Source organism: Bos mutus, chromosome 10 (assembly GCF_027580195.1).
Source record: "Bos mutus isolate GX-2022 chromosome 10, NWIPB_WYAK_1.1, whole genome shotgun sequence".
In the NCBI taxonomy this organism is placed as follows: Eukaryota; Metazoa; Chordata; class Mammalia; order Artiodactyla; family Bovidae; genus Bos; species Bos mutus.
The window spans coordinates 61248535-61263673 of NC_091626.1; positions in this window are offsets into that span (position 1 = coordinate 61248535).

Consider the following 15139-nt stretch of genomic DNA (forward strand, 5'->3'; position numbering starts at 1 on the left):
GAATGATGCTGAAGCTGAAACTCCAGTACTTTGGCCACCTCATGCGAAGAGTTGACTCATTGGAAAAGACTCTGATGCTGGGAGGGATTGAGGCAGGAGCAGAAGGGGACGACAGAGGATGAGATGGCTGGATGGCATCACTGACTCGATGCACGTGAGTCTGAGTGAACTCCGGGAGTTGGTGATGGACAGGGAGGCCTGGCGTGCTGTGGTTCATGGGGTCACGAAGAGTCAGACACGACTGAGTGACTGAACTAAACTGAACTGAACTGATACTGAGTATAGGACTTCCCTGGCAGTCTAGTGGTTAAGACTTTGCACTTCCAATACAGGGTGCCTTGGTTCAATACCTGACTGGGGAACTAAGATGCTACATGCCACGTGCCCCCCCCCCCGCAAAATGTTTAATTTTAAAAAGTATTGAATATAGTTCCCTGTGGTATACAGTAGGTCCTTGTTAGTCCTCTCATTTTAATTTACAAACATGTGAAATCTTAAGCTGACTGCATATCTCACTGATGCCATGGCCGGCCACCACAAGGAGTTGGGCCTGCCTGCAAGCTTCTCACTTGCCTTTGCCTCTCCTGAGCACCCCAACCCACCATCCCCAAACACATGTTCACATACATGCACACCCAGAGCCATCATCACCCCCACCACTACTCTCACATGGGGCAAAGGCTGGCTGCAGTAATGTGTTAGGTTTCATATGTTCTTGTGAGTCAGAAACACATAGAACCTGGGTTCAGTGTCTGGTTCTTCCCAGGTAGACACTGGATGATTTGAGGCAAGTTCTTTTGGCCTCTCTGAATTTGTTTCATCCTCTGTCTAAGCCTGTCCTTTATGATAGCATTAAAGAATAAAAAATATATGTCCAGGGTCTGGTGTGTAGTAGGCTATCAGTAAGTATTAGAGTTGTTGACACCTCTTCTCTACTCTCCTGGCCCATTCTAAAAGGAAGAAAGACCAGAGGTCTGTCTCTAAAAAAGAACCACCACTGTCTCATATTAGCTCAAGACTGAGGGGAGTACCTTTACACTTTGAAGTAGCCTCTTGAGTCACCCACCTCCACTTTAAAAAGGAGGGGCATCTCTGGAAAGAGGCTTGTTCAAATGGTGGTGCTGGCATCATTTTATCAAATTAATACCTATTTGTTTTATTTTAGAGTCAACCATTAACAAAGCACCAGATGAGTGTGTCTGAGGACTCCTCAGGGAGGGAGGCCCAACTGGGAAGGGCAGGGCCAGCCCTGAGCCTCCTTGAGTTTCAGCAAGTGGTGCATTTTTTCCCTACATTTATAACATTTTATATAACTCATAAAAGAGTACTTGTATAAAACTCTACAAAGAGTTGCTAGAGCATACAGTTTCCAAAAATGTCCTGGGTTTTTGTTACACTTAGTTTTCTAAGGGTGCACTCAAATCAATGGTGAAATACAGACATTATACAATGTTTCATTGTCTTTGGTAAAACTATTCTCATTATTTTGTCTCCTCACAGTATTAACTGTGATATCAGGGTCTGCTATCACTAGGATGTCAGAAAAACATTGAGACTGGATCTGTAAGAGGCAAGTATCCCTGAACAACATTAAGAGCCCCTTGGCCCCCTGGCCCCCACTTCTTTTTTTCTTTTTTTGACCCTGCAGCACGTGGTATCATAGTTCCCTGACCAGGAATCAAACCCAGCCTCTGCAGTGGAACAAGTGGTGCATTTTCAGCAAAGCTGCTTTGCCAGGCCTTCTGTTGTGAACCTCAAGGGCTGTAGCAAGGGCCATGCCATGGTGGAAGGAGTGGGGGACCTTGTCAAAATGCAGATTCTGACTGTGGTCTGGGACAGGCCTGAGGGTCTGCATTTCTCACCAGCACCAGGCGATGCTGGTCCATGGACCTGGACTGGAATGTCAGCATTACTCAGGAGACTGTAGATGATGGGAAGAAACAGAAACTAGCTCATTCAGCCCAGGAGTCACAGTCCGGAAGGGAGCCTGTGACGCCCGCACCAGCCTAGTCTCTGGGGAATCAAGGCCATGGGAGAGTTCCGCAGGATGGATACAGTGAGAAAGATGTAATTCCTCACCAGGGAGTTGGGGGGTCTTAGGTAACCCAAACCCAAAAATGCCAATTCCAGCCCTCCCAGGCTCATAGCAGGCTCTGCCAGTACAGCCAGGTGGGGCGCTACAGTGCAAAATTCAAGGAGGTGCCCACTCTCCAGGTCATGCAAGCACATACACATTAAGACTTCCTTGGTTTTGCATCCTGGAGTTCTCACTCACCTCTCCCTAGTCCAGCCCTGCTAGGGCAGAGACCAGTCACTCTGTGGTTTCCCTCTTTGATGTTCCATCTGGGACTGCCAGCTTGACACTTTTATGCATTAAGAAAAGCAGATAACCAAATGAAAAGGAGGAAGACCCAACCCAGGACCTGGAATGTAGTAATTCTTCTTCAGTTCGCTTGCTGAAAGAGAGTGTCTGACTCTTTGTGACCCCATGGACTGCAGCACTGGAGGCTTCCCTATCCATCACCAATTCCTGGAGCTTGTTCAAACTCATGAAGTCAGTGATGCCATTCAACCATCTCATCCTCTGTTGTACCCTTTTCCTGCCTTCAGTCTTTCCCCTGCATCAGGGTCTTTTCTAATGAGTCAGTTCTTCACATCAGGTGGCCAAAGTATTGGAGCTTCAGCTTCAGCATCAGTCCTTCCAGTGAATATTCAGGACTGATTACCTTTAGGATTGATGGATTGGACCTTCTTGCTGTCCAAGGGACTCTCAAGAGTCTTCTTCAACACCACTCTTCAAAAGCATCAATTCTTTGGTGCTCAACTTTATGGTCCAACTCTCACATCCATATATGACTACTGGAAAAGCCATAGGTTTGACTAGATGGACCTTTGTTGGCAACGTAATGTCTCTGCTTTTTAATACTCTGTCTAGGTTTGTCACAGCTTTTCTTCAAGGAGCAAGCATCTTTTAATTTTTGGCTGAAGTCACCATCTGCAGTGATTTTGGAGTCCAAAAAAATAAATTCTGTCACTGTTTCCATTGTTTCCCCATCTATTTGCCATGAAGTGATGGGACCAGATGCCATGATCTTAGTTTTTTTTAATATTGAGTTTTAAGCCAGCTTTTTCACTCTCTTCTTTCACCTCCATCAAGAGGCTCTTTAGTTGCTCTTCACTTTCTCCATAAGGGTGGTGTCATCTGCATATCTGAGATTATTGATATTTCTCCCTGCAATCTTGATTCCAGTTTGTGGTTCATCTAGCCCAGCGTTTCTCATGATGTACTCTGCATATAAGTTAAATAAGCAGGGTGACAATATACAGCCTTGACGTACCCCTTTCCCAATTTGGAACCAGTCTGTTGTTCCATGTCTGGTTCTAACTGTTGCTTCTTGACCTGCATACAGATTTCTCAGGAGGCAGGTAAGGTGGTCTGGTATTCCCATCTCTTTAAGAATTTTCCACAGTTTGTTGTGATCCACACAGTCAAGGGCTTTAGCGTAGTCAATGAAGGAGAAATAGATGTTTTTCTGGAATTCTCTTGCTTTTTCTATGATCCAGTGGATGTTGGCAATTTGATCTCTGATTCCTCTGCCTTTTCTAAATCCAGCTTGAACATATGGAATTTCTCAGTTCACGTTCTGTTGAAGCCTAGCTTGGAGGATTTTGAGCATTACTTTGCTAGCATGTGAAATGAGTGTAATTGTGCAGTAGTTTGAACATTTTTGGCATTGCCTTTCTTTGGGATTGGAACTAACCTTTTCTAGTCCTGTGGCCACTGCTGAGTTTGCCAAATTTGCTGGCATATAGTGTGCAGCACTTTCACAGCAGTATATTTTAGGGTTTGAAATAGCTCAGCTGGAATTCCACCTCCACTAGCTTTGTTCATAAGTGATGTTTCCTAAGGCCCACTTGACTTCGCGGCCAGGATGTCTGGCTCTAGGTGAGTGATCACACCATCATGGTTATCTGGGTCATTAAGATCTTTTTTGTATAGTTCTTCTGTGTATTCTTGCCAACTCTTAATATCTTCTGTTTCTGTTTGGTCCCTACTGTTTCTGTCCTATATTGTGCTCATCTTTGAATGAAATGTTCCCTTGGTATCTCTGATTTTCTTGAAGAGATCTCTAGTCTTTCCCATTCTATTGTTTTCCTCTATTTCTTTGCACTTATTACTTAGGAAGACTTTTTTTTTTTTTTAATCTCTACTTGCTTTTCTTTGAAACTCTGCATTCAGATGGATATCTTTCCTTTTCTCCTTTGCCTTTAGCTTCTCTTCTTTTCTCAGCTATTTGTAAGGCCTCCTCAGACAACCGTTTTACCTTTTTGTGCTCAGTAAATGTTTTGTTCAATGAATCATTGACTCTTGGCACTCAATGGAAAGGACCTTTTATTATCTAATAGCAGTTCTCTTCTACCTGAGAGCAGGGGCTGTTTTGCCTCATCTTTGCACTCTCTGTGTTCCTGGAATATAGTGGGAGTCGACAGAAGTCTGTTGATTTTGCCAGAAGCAAAATTCATTCGCCTTGAAGGTAAAGTCGGTAGTTGGTTACAAGGTAGCAAAAGAGGGACCTTCTTCAAAATATTTCCCTTGCTCTTTCTGAAATTCCTGTGTTGATAATGTGTTCCTTTGACTTACCTTTTTCCTTACCCACCTATCTTACTTTATTTTTATCCTTATTGTGGCTATTAATTTAATATGTCAAATTCCAGAACTTATCCTCTGTTAAAGGCATTTCAGCTGTCGAGGCAGGAAGGTTTGCAGGCTTTTTGTTTTGTTTTAATATTTATTTATTTTTATTTATTTGGCTGTGCCGGGTCTTAGTTGCAGTGTCTTTAGTTTCCCCACCAGGGACTGAACCCAAGCCCCATGCATTGGGAGCATGGGAGTCTTAGCCACTGGACCATCAAGGAAGTCTCAGGAAGGCTTGGTTTTGTTTAGGGTGGGGATGGGCTTTCCAGGTGGCACAGTGGTAAAGAACCCACCTGCCAATGCAAGAGACAAAAGAGACGTGGTTTTGATCCCTGGGTCGGGAAGATCCCCTGGAGTAGGAAGTGGCAACCCACTGCAGTATTTTTGCCTGGAAAATTCCATGGACAGAAAAGCCTGGTGAGCTGGGTAGTCCAGGGGGCTGCAAAGAGTAGGACACAACCGAGCACGCGTGCACGCATGAAGGGCAGGGTTACAGGGTGCCTTTACCACCACAGCAGCCCTGAGTGGTTCTGTTTTCCCTGAATGGGATTTGTTTTTAATTGAGGTAGCACCAGCATAGTTTATTGACAATGTTGTATTCGGTTCTGCTGTACAGCAAAGTGATTCATTAGACATACATATGTATTTTTTTCATATTCTTATCCATTGTGGTTTATTATAGTCTATTGAATGTAGTTCCTTGTGCTATGCAGTAGGGCCTTGTTGTTTAGCTTATTTTATATATATGGTAGTTTGTATATGCTAATCCCAAACTCCTAAACTGCACCCCACCCCCACCCTCACCATGGTCTTATTTTTTTTTTTTTTTTTCCATCTTACTTTAAAATAGTACGCCATAGGGAAGGGAAAGGATTAAATCAACCAAAAACAAAACTTTGCCTTCATTATATTTTTGCCTTGGGAATTCTGATGAATCGGGCAAACTGTCTCCTGTGGGCACTCTTCAAATCACAGCCTGTTTTTATACAGCCTGAGAGCTAAGAATGGCTTTTAAATTTTTAAATGATTGAAAAAAGCTTGAAAGAAGAATAAAAGTTCATGACATATGAAAATTATGTAAAATTCAAATGTCAGCAGTTTTAAGTAAAGGCTTACTGGGACACGACGACGTCTGTGACTGTTTTGTGCTACAATGATGGAGCTGAGTGGCTGTGACAGAGACTTACAGGTCCACAAAGTCTAAACTATTTACTATTTAGAAGAAGTTTGTTGACTCCATGCTCTCAAAGGAGGCTGTTTCTACTCCTACACTTAATCCTATCAGCTTGTTCCAGTATTTTGTTTTTACAAAATATGTAAATGTACAAATATATCTGTATCACTAGATATAATCTAATTTTAGTGAGGAACCAACACTCATTTTAGAAGCTACATAGATTACCAGAAAGTTATGTGTAAGTAGAAATCTTATAAATAGACTCATGGTTTAAATTTATTTTTTTAATTAAAAAGATTTTTTAATAATAATAATTTTTATTTATTTGTTTTTGGCTGTGCTGGGTCCTTTTGGCTGTGTGGACTTTTCTCTAGTTGCGGTGAGCAAGGGCTACTCTACAATTGCGGCTTCTCATTGTTGTGGCTGCTCTTGTTGCAGAACACGGGCTCTGGGGAGCGTAGGCTTCAGCAGTTGCAGCACATGGGCTCAGGAGTTGCAGCTCGTGAGCTCTAGAGCACAGGCTCAATAGTTGTGGCGCACAGGCTTAGTTGCTCCACCACATGTGGGATCTTCCAGGGCTAGGGATGGTACCCTTATCTCCTGCATTGGCAGGTAGATTCTTTACCACTGAACCACTGAGGAAGCCTGGTTTAAGTGGGTTTTATACTTCTACTTTGGAGAAGGCAATGGCACCCCACTCCAGTACTCTTGCTTGGAAAATCCCATGGATGGAGGAGCCTGGTAGGCTGCAGTCCATGGGGTCACGAAGAGTTGGACACGACTGAAGCGACTTAGCAGCAGCAGCAGCAGCAGCATACTTCTACTTTAAATGGTTATTTAGGTGTAGAGAGAAGAAAACGTCCTGTGTCTGAGTTTCGGTGTCAGGTTGATCTGAGGCAGGCACTGCCTTACCGCTGAGGCACCTCCTCTTCATCGTGTCTTTTTGCTGCTCGTAATTCTTGGAGCTTAGGCCACCGGCACTGGTTGCACTCCTCTCAGCTCCCTGGAGGCAGACTGCTTGAATTATGCTCCTACAGGAGAGGGACAATTTTTCTCAGGGTGGAGGAGAAAGTGATTTATTCCATGTACTGCCAACAACATGCCTGAGAAATCACCTGTCTGCAATGAAATTGTTTCTGTAACTGCAAAGAGCGGGGTGGGCAGGAACAGGCAAGGATAGGAATTCCAGAATTGGTGTCCCTTGTCCCCTGCCTCCCACCCCCCCTCCAGGTTAGCAGTCGGAATGAGGTTGTCTGGCCCCACATCCTCACACAGACTCTCTCCACAAACTTACGGTTTTGCAGCTGGTTGCCTGAAGGAATGGGAACTTGGGCTGAGTTGGTTGCAATGGGATTTTCAAGTGTGACCTTACCTCCCAGTCGGGAAAGTTGATGAAGCCTGATCCCAGCCTGAAACCTGTGATTCCCCCAGGCTCTCGGGAATCCTGTGTGTTCCTGGATTTGCCTTGGGGATTTTGTTGCTCTCAGCAGTGTTGAGTCTTAAAGCTCCATTTTCCCTTCTCATCTCAGTGCCCTATGAGAATTCGCAGGCCACTAGCAGCACAGGAGCCTTCTAGCCAGGCTCTGGATTGTTGGTAAGCAACTTGAAACCCAACTCCACCTTCAGGGTTTCAACTGAGGGAAGTTAATAGAAGGCTTTCACTCTGCCTTTTCTGGTGAATTTTTCCATCTCCCATTTTTGTAGTGTCATGCTTCCCGATGGTTCAGAGGGTGAAGAATCTGCCTGCAATGCTGGAGGTGCAGGAGACGCAGTTTCAATCCTTGGGTCAGGAAGATCCCCTGGAGAAGAAAATGGCAACTCACTGCAGTATTCTTGCCTGGGAAATCCCATGGACAGAGGAGCCTGGCAGGCTACAGTCCATGGAGTCGCAAAGGGTTGGACACAACTGAATGACTGAGCATGCACACACCTTTAAACAAAGAATCCCCAGTCTTTTCTTTGTGTAAAGAAATTTTGCCATTGCCCAGAATCATAAAACCAAGCAGTGACCACACTCACAACACTTCTGACACCACACGTGTGGATTCTTCACTACAACAAGCTGTTTGGCACCAGCCAAGTGGCCTACAATTCAGTTCAGTTCTGACACAGTCCACTTGGAGTTAGCATCAGATCTCGAAGGTTAAGGGCTCAGTCCCCCCAAAGGGAGACGGTTTATGTATACATAGAGCAGATTCATTATGTTATGCAGTAGACGCTAATGCAACATTGTAAAGCAACTATTCTGTAACAAAAATTAATTAGTAAAAAAATTAAAATGCAAAAATAATTTTTTTAAAGACTCAGCTCCACAAGACTGCTCCCACTTCAGGTGGTAGTCCCAAGTCCCAGGCTGTCACCTGTACTTCTGACCCCCACTGGCTACACATCAGATTTCCTTTGACCCCTCTTTGGGTTAAAATATTTGCTAGGATGGCTCACAGAACTCAGGATTATTGTAAAGGACACAATAAAGATTAAATGATTAAAATGATTAATTAAATGATTAAAGCCAGATGAAGAGATACAGAGGGTGAGGTCCAGAAGAGTCCCGAGTACAGGAGTTCTGTGCCTGTGGAGTGGCAACATGCCACTATCCCAGCATGTCAATGCTCATCTCAGAGCTTCCCGAACCTGGTCCTACTGGGATTTTTATGGAGGCTTCACCAATGGCAACCCACTCCAGTGTTCTTGCCTGGAGAATCCCAGGGACGGGGGAGCCTGGTGGGCTGCCATCTATGGGGTCGCACAGAGTCGGACACAACTGAAGCGACTTAGTAGCAGCAGCAGCAGCACCATATAGGTATGTATGTGCTCGGTCGTGCCTGCTCTTTGCCATCTCATGGACTGTAGCCTGCCAGGCTCCTCTGTCCATGGGATTTTCCAGGCAAGAATACTGGAGTGGATTGTCATTTCCTCCTCCAAGTGATCTGCTCTACCCCGGGATCAAACCTGCATCTCTTGTGTCTCCTGCATTGGCAGGCAGATTCTTTACCACTGGGCTACCTGGGAAGCCAGGTCAATTATTAACTCCATTTTCAGCCCCAGAGAATGGGGGGTTGGGGCTGAAAGTTCTAAGATTGTGATCATGGCTTGGTCCTTCTGGTGACAAATCCTTATCGAGAATTTGACCACAGGGCACCTCATTAGAACAAATGACACTCCTATCACTTAGGAAATTAAAAGGTCTTGGAAGCTATATGTTAGGAACTAGAGTCAAAGACTTAAGTATTAGAAAATTTCCCTAGGACCTCTATTTTTCAAGAGTTTTAGGAATTCTTTGTCAGGAATCAGGTATAGACATATATATGTGTTTATTATTTCACAGAGGGAAACCTAATATTACAGATATGGAACTGAAGACCAAATTGTTGGAGCAAATTGCCCAAGATTCTGCAGCTCAGGGGCAGCAGGGTTCACATTATAATTGAGGGTCCCTGAGCTCTTACCCAGATGACTTCCCAGCACACCACACTGTCTTCCCTTGGCTAGTGGAGGTGGGTGGCAGACAGAACCATGAAGGCAGATTATTAATGGATAGGATTAGGACATTAAAAAAGAGTGAGAGGAACTACTCTATGCCAGAGGAAGAACCATCTTTGCTGCAGCTATCAATATTTATTTATATTGCAGAAAGTACAAAAACACAACTTTAAGACATATGCCCTAGACTCTACTATCATGCTGCCAACCCTAGGCTACCACTGGGTCCTCAGACTTTGCACAGGTTCTCTTATTCAATGCTTGCAATAACTGTATAAACAGGTAATGTTATCCCCATTTTAATTGAAAAAATCGAGGCTCAGAAAGCACACAAAGTTGGCAAGTACTAGAGCTGGGGTTGGAATACGGGGCTGACTGTATTGGAGTCAAATATATGACTGTATATGGAGCAAAGTTCAAGTTGTTTTTTACCCTTTTCTGCCACTTCTCTGCTGAGAATGCTAATAAGCTTCAGGGAGGAAAGGAGGGGCCCAGTGGGAGTGGCTGGTTTGAGGATGGGCCAGGCAAGGTTCCAAGGCCTTCTAATGGATGGCCTACCTGAGCTTCAGGGAACCCTGGGTTGAGCTGTAACTGGAATGATAGTCCAAGAGAGGAGGCGAACTTCCCCCCAGATGGGGAAAGCTGAGCCCCTGCCCCCAGAGCGTGGTCCATGGCTTTACAAGAGGATTGGGCTGCTGGCTCCAGTCCATGCTGACCCAGAAGACAGAACCAGCCTTGTAATTAGTTCCTCTGGTTTACCTGACATAAGTGATGGTTATTCATAGTTCAGGAGGTGCCAACTTTCCATTCCCCAACCAGCAGCACAACTTTAAATGGACTTTCACATGTAAAGTTCAGTGAGCAGACACCTGCCCACTAGGGCCACATTACAATTGCCATGGACCCTGGATACTCTTGCTTTTGTGGGCTCCTTCCTTCTTAAAAAAATGATTAAATTTTATTTTATGTCTGTATTGGTATGAAGACAAATATTATTATATATTGAAACATTTCCTTCAACCTAAAAATTGTTTGTTTTTTTCCTTCTGATTTTAAAAGAGATTAAAGGACCTCCCTGGTGATCCAGTGGCTAAGACTCTGCACTCCCAATTCAGGTTCAGGTTCTGTTCCTGATCCTACATGCTGCTAAACATGATCCCAACAACTGAGACTCAGCACAGCCAAATAAATTTTTTTTTTTAAAGAAATTAAACATTTTCATGGGCCTCCTAAGCCTCGTGGGCCCTGGACACTGCACCTCCTGTGGTTAACAGAGAAGATGGACCTGTTGCCCACCCTGCCCCCTCTGCTCCGTCCCATCTCTGTGGCCCTGTTTGCTCAAACAAGCCAAGCGTCTGTGTTTACTGAAGGAAATTCACAGTGCAGTGCATTTCTTTCATGAAGAAAGCCAAGTAATAAAAGACAGTCAAAAGGAAAGAAACCCTGAAAAAGCCCAGGACCGGGAGTGGGGAAGACAGGGTCTCAGTTGGGACTTTGTCACTTGATTCCTCCCATTATCCTGTGAAGACAGGGGTATGTTGTTTCAGGGGAACGTTAAAGGTCAGAGGAGACCACGAGGGGGAAACGAAGTTTCAATGAAACCAGAACTTGGACTGATCTAATTAGTTTCTTTTTTTTTTTTAATTAATTTGTTTATTTGGCTGCACTAGGTCTTAGTTGCAACAGGCAGGGTTTTCAGTCTTCATTGCTGCACATGGAATCTTTTTAGTTGCAGCATGTGGGGTCTAGTTCCCCGAGCAAGGATAGAACTGGGGTTCCCTGTGCTGGGAGCGTGAAGTCTAAGCCACTGGACCACCAGGGAAGTCCCATGATCTTGTTAGTTTCTAATGGTGGAAAAGGCAAGCAGAAGCTCTGACCTGAGAGATGAGAAGTCCTCATCCAGACAGTGGCCAGCAGGGGCTCCTGCCCAGGGGCTCTCCAGAAACGAATGCACCAGATAAATGCTTATGAAAGGAGACAGGAAATTCAATGAGCCTGGGGAGTGCAGCCTTCCTGGCAGGTCTGCTCTTTCAGAGAGAAGCAGCCCGACAAGGGAAGGGGAGGGTATGACCCTGGAGAGCTGCCCTGGGCAGGGTGGCCACAGGCAGATTGGAGGATGTGGGATGAGGGATGGTGGACAGGGGGTGAAAGGGTAGTGCTGACCAGAGGGCAGAAAGCTGCGAGGTATGTAAGTGACCTCTGTCCACAGCCCTCAGAACTTATTGTGTCTCCCCTTTGTTGAAGATTCAGTGTGGTTGGATATGTTGTAGGAGACAACGAAGGAGCTAAGTTTGTGACCAGGAATCAGAAGATGCCAGAAGTGAAGTGCAGGCCAGGCCAGTCTTGAGAAGGTCTTTTAGTAACAGGATCTTCTGGCCAGCAGGCCTTGGGAAAACAGGGCCCCTGGCAGACCAGCTATTTCAAAAGCTTGTGAAAACATGTGAGATGAGAAACAAGTTAATGGACCTAAAACACAAGAATAAAAGTATAAAATTGAAAGTAATACATTTTAATGAAACATCTGTAAGATGTAATTATGTTGACTTCATTCATTTTTCAGTTTAGTATTTGTCAGTTCTTTACATTTGAAAAGAAACCTACGGTTTGATTTTCTCACTGTATAGAATTTCCTGTGTATGTATGATAATAGCTCAAAAGTCATAGCCAATCATATAGTCAGTGAATGACGGGTACCTAAATAATTTCAAAAGCAAAATTAGGAAAACCCTTTTATTTTTTTTCACAGCAAAAAATGTTATATTTAATGTGAAATGTGGGTATATACTGATGTGTTTGGTCTAATGTGGAATGTAGACTCTGTAATTAAAAGGCTCAGGGCCTGTTATGGTCTGAAACCAGCCCTGTTCACAGGCCCTGGAACTGGGGTATAGGCTAAGTTGAACCAGATCTCTGAGGAGTGAGATGGGGGCCTTATCTGATGTCAGATAATAATTACATTGGGTGAACTAGAACCTTCAAATTCACAGTCCATCTGCACACAAGTGCTTTCAACCCTGAAGAGCTAGTCAGATGTGTAAGCTTCTATTTTTATCTTTTATATACAATGTGTTATACATTTTTAATCATTTAAAAAATTTGTATATTGTTTACAATTTTGAAAGATTACCCTCCATTTACAAAATGTTGGTTATATTCACCGTGTTGTACAAAACATGTCTCCTTGTAGCCTCACACCGTGTCGTTTGTACCTCTCACTCCCCAGTCCCTGTAGTGCCCCTCCTGCCTCACTGGTGATCTCTGGCTCCCTTGTATCTGTGAGTGTGCTGCTTTTCTGTCCTGTTCATTAGCTTGTTACAGTTCTTAGATTCCACATGTATGTGATAGCACACAGTACTTGTCTTTCACTGTCTCACCCTTAGCATAATCCTCCAAATCTATCCATGTTGCCGCAAACGGCAACATGTCATTCTTTTCTACGTGTGTGTATATGTGCACACGTGTGTGTGTGTGTATATACCACCACTTCTTTATGCAGATGTATAAACTCTTATATTGCATATATAAAGCTCTCTGGAAGAAATAAGCACCTTACAAGTGAACTGAACTGTTATGTTAGGTCTCCACTAGGGCTAATGTAACTCATGAAGGAGAAAGTGAGCCAGAATGAGCGGGTGATAAATTACTACTTGGTTGGTGGCAGGGATCCTGCCCAGGTCAGGAGGTCCAGGTGTGTTTGCAAGGAGTTGCTGGGGGCCGGTGGCCTGGACTGGCTGGACTTAGCAGTGGTAGGTATCCTGATGGTAGCTGGAATGGACTGTCACCTTCCCCAGCACTCTAATACAGCACTCAATGCCATTTCCCCCCTTTTTGCCCCTTAATGATTTCATTGTAACACTTGAGGAAAAAGAGGAGGGAAAAAAACAGTGCTTCCCAGACTTCTTTCTCCCCCATTTTTTGTCTTTGAGGCTCTCCCGGGCTCATGTTATGCCAGGCCCTGTGTTCTTTCCCTATCCCCACCCTCTCAAGCCAGGTGTCTTTACCTACAAATTTCCTTCATTGAGTTCACAAAAGTGGTCATTAGATACCCCTCAGAAGCCTTGCAGGCTGGGTACAGAGCTGGGAGTGTAGAGAGGGGAGAGGCCAGTTTGAGGGGCCCCAGGGGTAACTGTGGGAGAACCCGGGCCCTCCCTGTCACCCCAGCACCAGGGGCTCTGCGCAGAGTCAGGCTGGAAGTAGCTGTGAGGACACGCTGGCTGTAAAGCCATGCTGTTTGCTCTTCATGGCAGGTGACCTGAGGAAGGCAGTTTACTGGGTCTGTGTGTCTCTCTGTCATGGGCACCAGTGACCAGAAAAGCAGCAACCCGAGCAAAGCAGAGCAGTGGCCCTCTTCCCAGGGCTCCCTCCACCACACCAGGGTCACTTCAGACCCTGAGGTCTAATCATTTTCACAATAATGAACTGGTCTTCTCTAGTACTTCCCTGCACCTTGTGATGCTGGGAACAAGGTGGGGCAGGTGTCAGAACAATGCCCATTTTACAGGTGAGGAAACATTTCGGGGGTGCACTGACTACCCAGTGTTCTGGGACTAGTAATGCATAAGCCTATCAAGGTTGGAACCTCGCTCTTCTGACTCCAAGCTCACTCACAGTGTGTGGGGCTTGGACCAAGAACCCACAGCAAGTACTGGCTCTCACTAAGCAGCCAATCAGCCATGAGTATGTATTTGAACTAGGAATATGCACACGGTGAATACTTGTGATCCAGAACCAGAATTTCTATCTCAGGCAACTCTCAAGTTTCTTAAAATGCTGACAGCATGTAAAGCCATTACACCATGTAAAAAATTTTGGAAAGATCATTTCTGTTAAAGCAAAATTCAGTTTATTCATTCATTCATGTTATTTATTCACTCAATAAGTGTGTGTGTATGTGTGTGTGTGTGTGTGTGTGTATCTCCAATTCTAATAAAGCAATGCTCCATCTCCAATAAAAGCAGGGCAATTTGCCAAAAATCAGTGCCCCCCAAAACCCAATCTACGACATAATCAGTTCACTTGACTTGTCAATTTAATCACTTTGTTAACTGACTCATTTACTCATTTTACCAAACTTACTCATTTTAAGAGCTTCAAGAGTGATGTTTTAATAATTAAAATGTTGGCTACACAGAAATAGTAGAAATTAACATTTTTTCCACATGAAACACTAATACTTTTCCAGGCAAAATTCCAACTTTTAACTATATGATAGAATTATTTTGGCTACTTCTGGTTTCTTTACGTGCTTTTGAATGTAAGTGTATATTTCCAAACTTAAAACATTTAAATATTTTTTCATCAGCTTCTCAAAATGGATATAAGCCTTAACTTTTTAGAGGCAGTACAGCGAAATGGCTGCATAGGAAGGTCTGGACCCAGAGCCAGCCGCCCCAGGGTGTCAGCCCAGCTCTGCCTCTTTTTTAGGGTCATCTCACTTGTACATATGTGATGTGATCTCAGCCATGTTATGTACAAACACTATGGGGAAAAAACACATTATGATAATAACAGGGTTATTTCTGGGTGGTAGGATCATGAGTAACTTTACTTGTTTTCCTTATAAATTTGTCAAGGAAAAAAATTAATCAATCATCAAAGAAAGAAACAGAAAGTTTTGTTTGAGTCGACCTGAGAACCATAGCCCAGGAGACAGTGGATACTCTGGGGAACTGCTCTGAAGAGGTAAGGGGAGAGGTCAGTAATGTGCTTTTGATAAAGAGGTACATGCAACCAAGCACACATCTCAGTAGGAGATTGTTGCTAGTCACGAGGAACAGATACCT